The following is a 16433-nucleotide window of genomic DNA, read 5'->3' on the forward strand; positions in this document are numbered from 1 at the left end:
ACATTGCTCTGCCAATGCTCATTTAAGAGTGATGGTTTCCAGTCCCTTCATGGCAAGTCCCCTTGCCTTATCCCCATTTAGAATTCAAAGCTATTGACCTTCCCTCCTTTACCAGGATCCTTTGAAGTGCAAGTTTTACTCTAATCTTTAGTGGAGCCTCAGGGCCTCAGTAATTCATCAGTTCTTTTTGTTGTTTCTGATCAAACAGAATTTTTGGAGAAGGCAAAATCCCTCCTGTCAAACAGTAAACAAAGAAACTCTCATAATAGCCCAGTGTTCTCACATGGCCTCCAGCCTTAGGTGTCCTGGAATGCTCCTGATCTGTAGAAAGGCACTACACTGTCTTGAATGTGGAAAGGGGGCAATATAGTGAAAGGACAGGTTTGGTTGCTAAATATATCTGTGCCTTATAAAGTCATGATTATACCGATTATGTATTTAAAAGTGCTTTAACAGTATAGGTTGGTAGAGAGGTCAGCAATTTTTTTTTTTTCTGCCCGAGGCTAGATAGTAAGCATTTTAGGTCTTTTGGATGCAGTAAGTTTATAGTCTTTGTCTCAACTACTCAGCTCTGCCAGCGTAGGGGAAAGCAGCCACAGGCAATAAAATTAAATCATCTGACTTAAGTAAACTATTATCAAAACTAATAGGAAGTGGAAATCTAACATATGAATAATGTCTTTACATGGTTTCAAGATATGTCTAGAAACTAGAAAATTATAATACATATAACTTTTCTTAGTGCACATATACATTATTTTTTTAAAAGAGTCGTGTTTTCTTCCATATGTGAATACTTACTTCATTTCAAAAATTTGACATAAGCAATTATCCTTGTTTTATAAAATAGATTGTTCCAGGCACTATCTGTTTAAATTGATTTATATGCAATCCTACCACACTTTAAATGCTCCAGAAACTCATTATTCAAAGACACCCTGGAGTGGAAAAAGAACTGACTTGAACGGGTTTTCTTCTGTTTAGTTTAACCCTATTGGGAATATGGTATACTAATTTTGCTTCCTTCCTGTCCTCAGAGCACTAGAAAAATCCTTTCATGACAGGATTTAAGCAGACAGTAGGAAAGGCAGCTCAAATTATGAGTGTGAATGAAAAATGGGCAATGCTCTCAACTGATGACAACTTTCACTTTATTTACACTTGAGAAACTTTTCCTTCGCTCCATACATATAGGTATGTTTTCTCCTTCATTACGTGGTCCTTGTTGTTGATATTCCAAATCAGTGCCTCTCCAGTCTTATTAAAAAAGGCAGGGCATCCTGGTTGCTTAACACCAAGCAGCCAACACCCCAACTGGGAGCAGTGTTCAGGGTTTGAAGGGCTGGTCTTCTGAGATCTTCCTTTTGTGTCTGTAGAGTCCCACCTTCCATGACGACTGGGAGAAAATGAGGGATTTCAGAAGGACTATAGAACTGTGTAACCCTCTTAAACATATTCTTCTTAGGAACTCTATTAAAAAGATAGTGTGTGTGTATGTAGTACAAAAAAGAACTCAGTGAACCAGTCACTTGCTTAACAAATGTTTCAAGTTTCCACATTCATTAGGTTGAAAAATTGCTTATTATAATTGGTTATTAAACATCTGTTGAAATAACATTAATGTACTGTGTTTAATTTGGTCATCAAAAATTTCAGCTACCATTTTTTATAATAAAAAGGGCACTGGGTTGAGAGAGAAAAAAATAACAACTGGGGCTTCCTTCCAGCTCAACTACACATTTGATGTGCCATCATGGACATGTCATTTGGCATCTTTGAATCTCAGTTTCTTCATCTACAAAACAAAGGAACTGTCCTAGATTATATCTTACTTATCCTTCTCACTGTTTATGCCTTCCAAATATTAGTTATTTAAACTCATCTTTAAATTCCTGGAGATGTGTTATTAACACTAGAAAGACTATGGATAACATTATTTTATAGAAAAAAGGTGGAATTGATTTGTGATTTGTAGGCAGTTTTGTGTCAGAGTTTTGCAAACAGAAACGGTGTTTGTGATAGGAAAATAACTGGATTGGTGCTGTGGGTGCCCAAGAGTAAAACTCCCAGATTCATGCTCCTCAGTTCCTAAAGCTATCAGTCCCTACAACTTCAGATGACATGAGCAGATTCAGAATCTATATGAAATTAAAAAACAAAAACAAAAAACTATGTCCCCAAGATACCTTATTTTACCTATTGTATGGCATTTGTTTACATTTGTGTTTTTAATTCTAAAGGTATAAAGTGTTCTATACGGAACTCTTCTTTTAAAATGTAATAGTACACACAAGGAAATTGCACCCATAGAATATACATCAAAGGTGAACTGTAAAAGTGAAAACAGACCTACTGTATGATCCAACATCCTACTCCTGGGCATATATCCAGATGAAACTCTTATTTGAAAAGATACATGCACATCAGTGTTCATAGCAGCACTATTTACAACAGCCAAGACATGGAAGCAACCTAAATGTTCATCAACAGATGACTACATAAAGATAATGGGATACTATTCAGCCATAAAAAAGAATGAAATAATGCCATTTGCAGCAACATGGATGGACCTGGAGATTGTCATACTAAGTGAAGTAAGTCAGACAGGAAAAGAAAAATGCCATATGATGTCACTTATATGTGGAACTTTAAAAAATGACACAAATGAACTTATTTACAAAACAAAAATGGAATCAGAGACACAGAAGACAAACATAGTTACCAACGGGGAGAGTGGGGGGTAAAGGGATAAATTGGGAGTTTGGGATTTGCAGATACTAATTACTATATATAAAACAGATAAACAACAAGGTCCTACTGTGTAGCAGAGAGGAAACTGTTTTTAATACCTTGTAATAGCCTATAATGAAAAAGAATATGAAAAGGAATACATATATATACAGCTGAATCCCCACTACTGGTTCTGTACAGCAGAAACCAATACAACACTGTTTACTGACTATAATTAAAAAAAAAAAATCCTTGGTCCACTGAAAAATCAGTGACACTGTTTCTTTCTTTTTTTTCAGTTTTATATTGATTTATAATCATTTTACAATTTTGTGTCAAATTCTAGTGTTCAGCACAATTTTTCAGTCATACATGGACATATACACACTCATTATCACATTTTTTCCTCTGTGATTCCCTGTACTATACAGTATAATCTTGCCTATCTATTCTACAATTTTGAAATCCCAGTCTATCCCTTCCCACCCTCCGCCCCTCTGGCAACCACAAGTCTGCATTCTATGTCTATGAGTCTATTTCTGTCCTGTATATACGGTTTGTTTTTGTTTGTTTGTTTGTGACACTGTTTCTTAATTCAGGTAATAATAGGATTTGATGGAAAGGACATCCCTCCCCATATGTGTGTATCTCGTACTAATATCGGACTAGTGTGTTACAGCATGGTTGTCCTATTAAGGTCAAAATGTGCTGTCATGCCAATCACAAGAATAGAAACTGGGATCTCATTGTAATGAAATAGTCATTTCAGTGACTATCAGTTATCCATCAGAAAGAAACATCCTGGGGATAGAATTATAACTTGGAAGAAAAATCTAAAATGGAAAAGAAATGGAGCATCTTCCTTGCTCCATGCTGGCTCTTTTGAAGTGTTTAGAGGGTCTTGGTTAATGAAGCAAATGGGTGGTTAGTAAGGAGAGACAACCCTATGGCTGGACATGCGGGTCACACCAGGGGACTCTGAAGAGAGCCAGGGTTCTGTTCTCTGAGAAGAGCCAATCCTAGATGCTGATTGTTTATAGTAGTCTTTGGGTGGAAGTTCCCTCCAGTTTCCTGGAGCCTTAAGTTAATAATGACTTGTGCCAGAATAAGGATACATGCTGTACAGCTTAGTGATGCCAGTGGACTCTTACAGGATAAGAGAAGAGCTGGGAAGCCCAGCAGCCCCTCCCATCTGGAGACGGTCCACTGCCAAGCCTGGAGAATTAGAAAGTGATTCTGTTAAGGGAGCTGGGGAGTTTCCCTGAAGCACACTAACGCTTTCAGCTTTTCAACAGTTATGTTACACTTTATAATTATGATAAACTTCAGATCAACTAAAATGCTCAGGGCTTTTTCAGACAGCTCAATGATACATATACCCTAGCTGTTCAAATTATATTTCTTAACCAAAATATGAGTGCTCTCAGTTTTTCAATTAATTTTTTCCCTGAATGTTCCAGCCTGTTCCTTACAGCCACTCTTAGTTTGATTGGTTAAAGTGTTATGACCTCTCCCAGCTCTGGTCACATGCAAATTGGACAAATACGTGTTATTATATGTCTTCGATCACATCATTTATAAAACAGATTAATAAAACAGGGTCAAGGACAGAAACTTTCTTCATTTATTTGGCCAGCCTTGAAATGAACTCACTTAATATTACAGTGCATATTTCGTCATCATGTCCTCAAGGATCTTATAGAAGGCTTGTCAAATGCCTTTAGGTACTTAAAATACACTATGTTTAACCTCATAAACTTACTTGAAAAAGAAAAAATAGGTCAATTTGGGTTTCAAACCTATTCTGTAAAATTTTATGATTCTAAGGAATTAGTAGCTCATTGCTCATAGCTAAAGCAGAAGACATATATAAACTAAATGAGGAATGATCCTGGTAATAATTATAAATCAGCTAATTAATTATTTTTTATCATTATTGTCAATTTCACGAAGCACTCTTTCTACGCCAGGCACTGCACTAAGTTCTTTTATGCTTTTTCTCTTTTAATCTTCATCACAATTTCCTGATTTTATCACTTAAGGAGGCTTAGAAATGAGTGAACACTTGTCCAAGGCCCACTTATTCAAGTGTGCATCTGGTCTTAAACCGACGTTTGCCTGATAGCACAATCCATGCTAGTTAGTGATGAGGGCAGAATAAGATTAACAATTTAGAATTAGACGTATGTTTGAATCTCTTCTTTACATTTTCTCCACTTTGATATCTTCCTTTGATGAACTGGAGAGCTGCCATATTATAGCCATATCTTAAAATGGACAGTATTAATCCGGGCTTGAGTGTAATAGGGCTGCTTTGTCTTAGACACAGCCTCTGGGTGACAGTGTGGAGTGGAGAGGGGGACCCTATGGGAGATTTTAAAGAATGAAAAAAATGTCACTTTTGGCATAGGACATCAATTTTCTCATCTAATATTCATTGTTTTATTTTGTCCTCATAATAATCAGGTGCATTAGAAAAGATGTATTTACTAGCATCCTCATGGTAGAGAAGGAATTGGTGCTATTAATACTAAGTAATTTGGTTAAAGTCAGAGAGCATGTTGGTTGTAACTCTGGGACTAGAAATATTTGATTTCTTTTTTCTTTTTAAAGTGAGCTGTGTGTTATTTTCCTCCTTAAAATCATATTTATTGAGCTATACTTTATATACAATAAAATTCCATTTTTAAATGTACAATTCAGTGAGTCTTGTTAAATGTATACAACTGTGTAGTCATCAGTACAATCAAGAAACAGAACTGCTCCTTCTTGTCCTCTGCAGTCAATCCCCTCTCCCGGCCCCCAACCCCTGACAACCACTTATCTGCTTTCTGTCACTATAGTTATACCTTTTCTAGAATTCCACAGAGAGTCATACATTCTGTAGCCTTTTGTGTCTGCCTTCCTTTGATCAGCATGATACTTTCAATATTTATCCATGTTATCACACGTATCAGTACTTAGTTCTTTTTTATCACTAAAGAGTAGTCCATTGTATACATGTACAATTTGTTCACCCATTCATCAGTCAAAGGGCATTTGGGTTTCCAGTTTCAGGCTATTATGCATAAAACTGCTATGAACATTCCCAAAAAGTCTTTGTGAGGACATACACTTTTTCAGCTTTTTCTTGAGTAAATACCTAGGAGTGGAATGGCTGAATTGTTTGGTAGATGTGTTTGAATTTACAAGAAAGTGCCAGTTTTCCAAAATGGTGGCACCATCTTAAACTCCCACCAGCAGCGTGTGAGTATTTCAATTGTCCTATACCCTCACCACCACTTGATATTTTAGCCATTTTAGTGAGCATGTAGTGGTATTTCACAGTGGCTTTAATTTCCATTTCCTAGTGACTAAACTACTGTTTTTTTCTCACAAGAAAGTATGGTGAGGAATAGAGATGGGAAGTTGCACCTATGTTCTCCAGCATTATGGACAAGTTACTTCAGCTCTCTACGCCTGGTTTCCTCATGTTCAAATGATGGCTGATAATAGTACCAACCTCACAGGGTGGTTGTTAAGGATTAAATGTGTTAAATACGTGAAATACAACAATATCTGGGGCTTGGTAAATGTTTGATGAATACTAGCTGGTTGTTTTGTTGTTGTTATTGTTATCATTCTTTTTGCTCAAAAAGGAGTTGAATACTTTTGCTATGAGGTCACCAAGATTATACAGAATCTTTCTGGAGCTGTGAGAGCTGTTATAGCTGTTTTCTAGCACTAGGGGAGAAACTGAAACAAAGAATGGTTTGGGAAAAACAAATAAATGAACAAATCAAACAAAACAAAAACAGACACATGGATACAGAGAACAGAGTAGTGGTTGCCAGAGAGGACTAGGTATGTGGGAGAAGGTAAAATGGGTAAGGGGCATCAACCATATGACTGATGGATGGACACTAAATTTTTGTCTGTGAACACGCCATAGTGTATAAAGAAGTCAAAATGTAATGTACATATGAAACATATAAAGTTATAAACCAATGTTACCTCAATAAAAAATAAAAATAAGAAAGAATGGTTTGGGGTAGGGAGGGTATAGCTCAGTGGTGGAGCGCATGCTTAGCATGCACAAGGTCCTGGGTTCAATCCCCAGTACCTCCACTAAAATAAATAAATACAACCTAATTACTGTCCCCTCTCCCCCTCCAGAAAGAATGGTTTGTGTTGGGTCAACTGACGTCCTTTAAAGTCCAACGACCCCCATTTCTGTCCTCTCAGATGTCTGCCTGTGATCCCTCAACAGATAAAGCACATTCTTTACTGGGTGTGTTTGCCCTAACAAACTAATAACCCTCGGTAATGCCTAGTCTCACAACAGCTCAGGTAGGCTTGTTTCAGCCCACCTTATCACAGTCATAAACCCCATCACCCTTCACGGACCCTAAAGCGCTTATCTCACCTACAGTCAATCAGAGACCTGTGCACAAGCCAATCAGGCACCTTGGACTCCACCTTATAAAACACCCCAACAACTGGCCCTCACTGCTCACACAGGCGTCCCTCTCCTGTGCAGCCCGCTGTTGCCTATAGCAGCATACCCTAATAAGCTCCTTTTCTATTCTCATACTTTATCCCTGGTAAATTCTTTTACCAACCCGCGTGTCACTAGCTCACCAACCAGCTGCCGTGTTGTGTCCACAACAGTTTGGAATCATGTCCACGTCTCCCATTTCCATATACCCCAGATACCAAATCCACTGGCAAGAAGCATGAGGGTGGTTATTAAGCTGATTTCCATACAGAGAATGGGGGAACTCATTTAGTGAACCACAGGCAATGGCAATACTGGAGTTGGAAGAAAGGTAAAAGAGACAGAGGAGCAAGAGAAAAGCACGTCCTGATAGGTTTCCCAGAGACAGGGAGGGGAAGGGAGACTTAGCATGTAGAAGCTGGTTAGCCTGTGCAGACCAGTATCTAACGTCAAGTCTGGGGCAGGCGAGAGAGGCTCTGTGGACAGCCTTGGAAGGATGGTTTGGATGAATCAGGGAAAGGGGAGAAGGATGGGGAAGAATAGAAGAAGCCAATCTACATTCAACTAAAGAGAAGATCAAGTGGGGACTGGAGAATTAAACCAGGTTTGGGAAAGGGGAAGTTGGTCATTTCTGTAGGCTGAAGATAGAATCTTTTCCCATATATTCCATTCTTCCAAATTGAGAACGAGAAGTCCCATTATAAATGTAAGAAAGCCAGTAAATACTTCTACAGACAACACAGCAGAGGAAATCTACACACAGAGGAAACCCACATCAGTGACAGAGTGGGGCTCCAAATCTTAGGCAATTTCCCACCACCACCCTTTCCTTTGTAGCCACCAAGTTTCACAGTCTGGGTGACCTTGAGCCCCATTCCTATCCACTCTGACCTCCTGACTTGGCCCCCAAAGCCAACCAGAACTTACATTAGTCATATTTTTCTAATTTTCTGTATATCATGATGTTTGACATCTGACTGAGGAGAGACTGTCCTTCCCAGGACTAGCCAATTCTTAGAGACAGCAAAGGGCTTGCTCTTTGATACACAAACCAACCAGTGCAGAGCCCTACCTCCTCTTGCCTGTACATCCAGGGGGCAACATTCTGCCTTCATCTTTCCAGGGCCAGGTACGGGCCACTAGAAAGCATCCCTATAGCCCCAAGTCTGCCGAAACTATTCAAACTAGCCAATCCTAAACTATTTACCCTGCCCTGCTTTGTGTTTCCCAGGAAAACCCCAATAAAGGCCATAGCCTACACACTCCCCAACCCACACCTATTCCTGCTTCTGCTTCTGCTTCCTGACTGACACCTGGTGTTCCTCATGTGTCTATGTGTGGCGAGCCATGCCTCTTGTTTCTAGAGAAACTGTTAACACTGAATTTTTTTTTTCCAATGGTATTGACCTCTTCATGTCGCCATTCATAAGTTAAGACCTAGACACAGAACAAACATTTCCCTACCACTCCTAGACCCATTTCGAACTTTTTCTGACTCCACTGCCCCGTCCCCACCACTTGACGTTCGGCCCCATTATCCTTCTACCTGCCCCCTCAACCTGACGCTTGGCCTTTGAGCTCTGCTTTCTTCCGCTTTCCCCAGACGGCCCCTTCCTCATCCGGCGCCTGCTCGGACGCCTTTTCAGTCTGAGGAAAAACACACGGCCTCCGTTGGGCATCCCTGTCTTCCGAACTGCAATATCACTGCTGTGAAAAACACCTCCGGCCCGGCCCCATCCACCTGTGCTCATCACCTCGACTTTGTTGAGCTAACAGGGTTTGTTCTGTCACCCCAAAAGGGGAAGGGAAAAGAGTCCGGTTCATGTCTTACCTGAAAGACGAGAATTCAGATGGGAGACGGAAGTGCTGTGTAGCTAAAGATTTCAAAGGTTTTTTTAAGCAAAGAGAAAGTCCAGCTCCAAGGACAGGAGGCAGGCTGATCTGAGGATGGCTAGCAATGGTCTTCGCCCCTGCTCTCATACCCTCGCCGACAGGCGCTCTCTAGATTGATTGGCGGCTCTTGCCGGAGGAGCGCTTAGTCATGCTCCTCCCCTTTTGCGCATGTTCTTACCCATGATGCACACAGAAAAACCCATGGGGCGGGGCCAAACCACAATGCTAATTATATTACAATGAGCTTTGGATCATTTCCGGTTAGGTCCTTCTCGCTGCCACACAGTTGCGGCCATCGGTTTCTAACTCATTTAGAGGAAGTGAAGCCCCTTTACGCTGAAGGCGGGCGTACCGCCATCTTCCGGTCCATCCACCTTCCCCTTCACCTCATCTGCCCTGTGCCCCCACTTACCTAACTACGTAACAGTTCCCCTTCCAGCCCCGTTCCTGTGTCTGCCGGCTCTGGCTCCCTCGGGCTCTCTCTTTCTCTGTGACCTTCAGTAAGTCAGGTGGATGTTTCACCTCCTGCCTGGAGGCAGAGGAGCCATGTCCCACCTCACAGGGGATTTGCGAGGGCTCATTAAAAGTTCCTGAGGTGTCTTGAGAACCAGCCTGTCTCGGGCAGAGCAAGCAGCTTTGACGGCGGGGCTGCGCGTGGTCCTTGTAAACACGGCAGCTCATTACAAGCTCTTATGACGAGGCTTCAGAAACAACTTTCTCAAGGTAAGAACGGACTGACTGGAATGAAACTGGGGTGGTCAGCCGTCACTTCAAATGCAACCAGCGTGCAAGTCGCCTTAGCGCTGCGCTGCTTCTTGTGACCAGGGTACTTCCAATACAGAGAGAGCATTTTCTTTATTCTCACTTCCTCCTTTAGAGACTTTCATGCAGGAGACCCAATGGTTTAACACCTGCCACGGTGCATATGAGTATATATATTTTTTATGATAAAGAAAGCAATTTATGAGAGAGGTTTCTCTAATATTATTAAAGTTCCTCTTACGTATTTGGCGGAAAGAAATCACTCACTAATTTATAGCTGTAAATGTGCCATTGAAGTGACAGCAAATCTAGCTCAAAATATATTGTATCGTAAAAATGTGGGTAAGAGATGCTAAGAAAAGCAGATGAGGGACTGGAATGTCCCTCAGTATGACATTCTAGGCAATTATCTTAAGCAGGAGGAGGAAAGATTATATCTGCTTTGGCAGGGAGCACGAGACTGTTTTTGAATATGAAGGATATGAAAGGACTCCAGGGAGTTTACAGGGTCGTGATGACAGCACCTTTAGCCCAAATCTTCTTGAGAGTGGCTGGGTGAGCAGGAAGGTTAAGTCCAGAGTTTAATCTTCCTCTATTCCTTTTTACTCTTTCCCACGTTACTTCACAGAATCAACCTGAATAAATTAGAATGGCCAAAATTAACAGCCATGGTCTGAATGTCTGTGTCCCTCTTAAATTCATATGTTGAAATCCTGATTCCCTCAGAGGATGGCATTGGGAGGTGGGGCCTCTGGGGGGTGTTTAGATCTTGAGAGTGGAGCCCTTGTGAATGGAATTAGTGTTCTTATCAAAGAGGCTCCAGAGGGCTCGGAGGCTCCCTCCACCAGGTGAGGAGAAGGGGCCATCCAGGATCCTGAAGAAGACTCTCACCAAGACACATCCGGGCTGGTGCCTTGATCTTGGACTTCTCATCCTCCGGGACTGTGAGCAATTTCTGTTCTTTATAAGCGACCCAGTCGGCGGTATTTTGTTATAGCAGCCCAAATACAGTAACATCTACTAAGATACTTTCCTCCTATAACCTTGAGCTAGAGAGATAAGATAATTTGACAGGGAAAGAGAAGAAGGAGGAAATTTGGAAATGTAAACAGTTTGAGCTAGATCCTGCTGGATTATTTTCCTCAGGCAGAACAGGCTCCTCTATTGATGGCAGACAAAGTGCCTCAGAAGGAATGAAAAGAAAGCCAGCATGTGTTTGTATAGACCAGGAGAAGCACCTTGTCTCCACTCCACAAGAACTTGAAAAAAAAATCTGTTTTTGTTTTTGGTGATTTTCTTTTTTCTTTTTGCATTCCTTTTTCTTTCTCTCTTTCTCTGCCCTCCCATGCTCAGTTTTCTAAACATGCGAGTGAGACCCAGGGCAGTCACAGATTTGGCTGACATGATTTCATGTCACTCAGAGATAACAGGGACACTGATTCCTAATATATTCTAGGAGAAAGGACTTTGCTCAGGCCTGATGATAGCTGACTAATGCACCGAATCTCATGTCCCAGACAGTGCAGCCTGGGGCCCTCGCTGAAGCACAGTGCCCTCAGATCCGGGCCAAGTGGGGGTAAGTGTCACTTGCACATAGACTGAGGTGCGTGCAGTCAGGAGGATGATTTGAGAAGCAGCCTCCCGGACAGATGTCAGTTTAATGTGAGAGGGCCACCAAAGGAGGGGGCCAGCCAGACAGGGTGAATCCAGGTGTGGAGCTCATTGAATGCAAGTGAAGAAGACCAGCCACCAGAGGAAATTTAGAACAGAGTAGAAGCAAGAGCCTGATTTAAGTGCTGGCTCCATGGCTGCTCTCCGAGAAACGCTGGCTGTGTCTCTTAATCTGCTTCATCTCCGTGTCCTCATCATGGACATAAACCACAGCCCCTCCCTTAGGTGTTCTGAGGGAAAACATGACAAGACATGCACAAGGCAGTGTATACTTAGCACAGAGCAGAGGCTCATTGCTAGAATTATTACTATTATCATTGTTATTGCTGTCTGCCCTAAACCAAGGGAGGGTGGCTGTATCTACTTTTATAGGGTGTTCAGGTACTGGGCATGGTAAATAGGGATTAAAGAAATCCTGTTTGGATAAACAAAATATCCCAGCCCAAGCTGAGCCCACAACTGCCTTCATCATACTGAAAATGAGAAAACTGAGGCAAAAAGAGATGAAGTGACTTGTCTAGGGTCACACAGAAAAGCAGAGTTAAGATTCAAGCCGAGGTCATTTGCACTGCCTTCACAGCTGCATACTTCCAACAGGAGTCTCACATTGCCTGGGTTAGGGCATCTCCCATTTCAGTTTGTGTCTGGAATGTCCTTCCTCCTCTTCTCAATTTAATAAGCTACTACTCAGTCTTCCAGTTACACCAAGGGTCCTTGGGAGGCCTTTTCTAAGGCCGCCAGGAAAGTGGATCTCTCCCACCATTGGGCTCGCATCCATCTTTGTCATCACGTTGGGTTTTGGCTTTGGTTGAAGCTACTGCCCACTCCTTTACATCTGGGGAGGGCATCAGAGGGAGGTCTGTGACAGGCATGTGGATATGTGTGTGCACGCATACACACAGGGACAGGTATGCACACACACGTACACGGATGTAATTTTTATACGATTTTGCCAGATTATCTTGGAACACACTATTTTTATGTCTAGTGTGGTTGCTTCTGCAGACACGTACTGTATATTCACCCGTGTTGTCATGTTGGAACAGCTTTCCACTGGTAGGAATTTTTAAATATGTGCCCCACCATTATGATGGTGAGCATCTGTCTTTGTTTACTCCAAGATTGGCTAAAGTTAGAAAATGTCAAAGATAAAGAAGAAATAGCGAATATCCTTTGGCTTTGCTCTCCATGGTGCGTGAGAGGACAGCAGAACCCCAGTGCTTTTTGCATAACAACATTCTTGCTGATGGAAGGAGCCTGAAGCCCAAAATGCTAAAGTACCACCTCATACTTTCTGTTCCAAAAATATATTAGTGTAGATCTTTTTCAACAAAAAAGGCTGAAGTTGAAAAGGCAAGACTTGACTAAAAGCTGGTCTGTCCTGATGCCACAGCTTCATCTTAAAATAGCTACAAGATAACTGGGAAAGGCTGTATGCTCCAGAATCACAAGTTCCTGTGTGACTGGGAGCAGAGGAGGTGGATTAAAGCAGTGCCTCTGAAAAATGAAATCATTCCATGATGGTTGACTTTTCAAAAATAATATTTTGAGTCACGTGTGATAGAGGAATTAGAAACTTCTCTATGTAGCCAGCTGATGTCTTCAAAAATGAATTCCTATTTAGCGAGTTCTTTTTGAAATCTCAAATCCATCAACCTCTTTGAAAGGCTGGAAAGTTTCTTCTGCAAATAAAACTCACTGGGCACTTTGTGAACAGACAGAACACCTGTGGTGCTTAGTAACACATCTTAGAGGAAGTATTTTTATGCAGTAAGCTCTACAACCCATTGCTTTGGATACTTCTGCTTAGCTACTAGCAAGTTAACTTTGTTAATGCCGGGGCCTTTTCAAAATGTTTTCTCATGAGATGAAAGCAGAATATGAACTTCTTCTCTTTTACGAATCTGTGATACAGAAATGTGCAGACAACTTGAAATTCCGCATGACTTTTTAAAATACTTCTGCTCAGACAACCAGAAAGTTGCAACATGGGTTCTTAATCCTCCCTTTGCTGACATCAGCAGCATCCCCTGGCTGAACATGAAAACTCAGTGATGTAAAGCCAACAGAAATGAAAGGACATAAATCCAATTCAGGTAGTCTTGGAATGTCTTGGTGTTCCCTGGTCACAGGCCCCTTGTGTCGTCTGGGAACATGAACTGATTGTGTTTGCTTCACTGTGCTGTTGTGAGCCCCACTCTCCAGTATGTGTTACTGTCAAAGCAGAAAGTCTGTCGGAAAGTGCGTGTGCTGCCACACCGAAGACCACGCAGTAATTTTAGCTTCTCATTCAAACCAAGGGAGAAGTGCTTTTTCATTGAAATTTATTTTTTTAAGCAAGAATAAAGTTTATTTTTTTACTTTTATTTGCACACTTTGGAGTTCTTTCTTTCCTTCTTCCTATTTTTTTTAAGACAATTGCCTGAAATTCATTTTGCATGCAAAAAAAATGATGGGAAAGGCATAATTCCTTATAAAAAGTATTTTGATCCAATGCAATGAAGTAAGTTACACACATAATTTTGCTTACACTCTTATGTAAATATCTCTGGGAAAAGAAGCTCTAGCTTTCACCAGATTCCCAAAGCCTCTATGATGCCAAAAGGCATATGAAAAATAGAATAAAATCATTAATATCTTGAGGTCAGGGCTATTTTCCCAACCTGGCTTTTCCCTGCAGAACCTGGGAAAGTGACTGTCTCTAAGACGCAGTGATGTTAGTCATCAGTAGTCAGTTTTCCCATTTCCTAAGTGATATTGACCACAAGAGACGGAGTTGGCTGAGTGAACAGGTTTACCTATTGGTTTTAACTTTAAAACTGAGTACAAATCTTTATTTCTTATCAAGAGAAGGAGAAAAGTTTCTCTATTAAGTATCTTATTAGAGAAAGCTGACTGGGAGGATGTAAAAAGAAAATGTATTTTCTTTGGTTGATACCACAAAGCGGTTGGGTAGAGTATGTTTCTTTATTTGTGCTGCACTTTTGTACTAGATTCATCAAAGTCAAAATCTTTAGCCGTTAAAGTGAACATCATTAGGGTACTGACATTGTTATGGGCTGAATTATGTCCTTTCAAAATCCATATGTTGAAGTCCCACACCCAGACTTAACAGTGTGATCTTGTCTGGAGACAGGATCTTTACAGAGGTACTTAAGTTAAAACGAGGCCATTAGAATGGGCCCTAATCCAATATGACTGGTGTCCTTATGAGAAGAGGAAATTTGGACACAGAGAGGGACAGAAGGTAGACACAGGCAGAAGAGAGCCATCTACGAGCCAAAGAGTGAGGTGTGGAACAGATCACTCCTTTCCTGCCCTCAGAAGAAATCAGCCCTGCTAACACCTTGATCTTGGACTTCTAGCCTTCAGAACTGTAAGAAAAGAAATTTCTGTTGGTTAAGCCACCCAGTCTGAGATACTTTGTTAAGGCAGCCTCAGCAAACTAATACAGATAAATAGAATAAATTCCAGGGGACCCCAGGCAAAGACAGAGAATCCAGGCTCGGGGACCCTGGAGGAACACTAGTCTGGGGCACAGACGTAGATGTAAGTATTAGTCCCTAAAGCCCCTGCCTAGAGGAGGGAGAAACCTCCTAGGACCTAACCTTAGATGAGCATCTCTGAGGTTCCGAGTTTAAAATACCTTCCATATATATTAAATCTGCTAGATAATGTGATGCCTCTGGTGTAGGAATCAAGATTTGTGTGTCTGTTTCTTTCTTTCTTTCTTTTTTATTCACGCAGAGAAGTGTAAAATGTAAAATCTCAATATTAAAGAAAGGGGAGGGCCAGTCAGGGCAGACTGAAAAGGATGTCCTTGCCTTCCCGGACTTGGCCACCTGCTTCTCCCCAGTCTCTTGCACTGGGCATTTTCAGTTGCTTTGCTCTACCCTCATCCCACCACGGAGGGACATCGGTGTTCCCTGGCCTTTGTCCCTTTACACACCCTCCCCCAAGAGAGGTTTCACCCACTCTGGTGGTTTCAAATACCTAACTGGGCTTCGACTTCTGTGTTCCTTCAGACTGGAGCTTGCATCCTGGCTCTGCCCTTTGTTTCCCAGCGGGGTGCTTTGGGAAAGTTGCTCAGCTCCCCAAAGGTCTGAGTTTCTTCAGATGATAACAGTTTTAGCATCACAGAGTGTTGTGGAGATTCAGTGAGAAATTGCCCATATGCTCTTAGCACAGGCTGGACCCATAGCAAGTATCCCAAAATGAGAGCTAAAATAAAAGCAACAGCACCATACAAAAAAGTACATGGCCTTTACTGTGTACTGAGTACTGCTCTAAAAGCTCCATATACATCAGCTCATTTAATTCTCACAACAGATGAAGAAACTGAGGCACAAGGATGTTAGGTAATTTGCCCAAGCTCTCAAGTAAATGGGTGGGCATAGAACTCAAGCTCAGTTAGTCTGGCTCAGAGACCATCTTCTCAAACTGGGTTTGACTATTATTGTTACTCATTGCTAATGATACTGTCCTACTCTCTCCCATGAGAATCAGCCTTAAAAAAAAAAAAAAGAAAAGAAAAGAAACCTCTCTGGATACCCCACAGGCACCTCAGACACAACATACTCAAAAGAGTCCCCAAAGCCAGCTCTCCACCTGAGCCCCTTCCACTGCCCCAGGGAGACACCTGGCTTCACATTAGGTTCTTCCTTCCCTTTGAACCTCCCACCTCCAAGCAATCAATGATTGATTTCTATTTCTATCCTCTTCTCTCCAACCCTAATTCTTCCCACATTCAAGACTTCATCATCTCTGCTCTAGGTAACAGTGACAACCTTCTGTTTTTCCTGCCTCCAGTTTCCAAGACCCAGTTTTTCCTCAATTCATCTCCTCTACAGATTTAGAATACCAGTCTGACCATTTCAATCCTGCCTGAAAAGGATGAGTT

General features: G+C 41.5%; 2 long non-coding RNA genes across 4 annotated transcripts in view; one reads left to right on the forward strand and one right to left on the reverse strand.

The window, feature by feature from the left end:
* Window positions 1–1134: 1134 nt before the first annotated feature.
* LOC140697349 (uncharacterized) lies at window positions 1135–9480 on the reverse strand. The gene is made up of 2 exons (XR_012074300.1): window positions 9039–9480; window positions 1135–1396 (listed from the first exon to the last, which is right to left on the reverse strand). It is a non-coding gene; the product is annotated as an uncharacterized lncRNA (long non-coding RNA).
* LOC140697350 (uncharacterized) overlaps window positions 9375–16433 on the forward strand; it is a 33602-nt gene continuing 26543 nt past the window's right edge. For all 3 annotated transcript variants that reach the window (XR_012074302.1, XR_012074303.1, XR_012074301.1), the window contains exon 1: window positions 9375–9823. This is a non-coding gene — a long non-coding RNA (uncharacterized lncRNA). The remainder of the gene's footprint in view (window positions 9824–16433) is intronic.

This window comes from Vicugna pacos, chromosome 7 (genome assembly GCF_048564905.1).
Source record: "Vicugna pacos chromosome 7, VicPac4, whole genome shotgun sequence".
Classification (NCBI taxonomy): Eukaryota; Metazoa; Chordata; class Mammalia; order Artiodactyla; family Camelidae; genus Vicugna; species Vicugna pacos.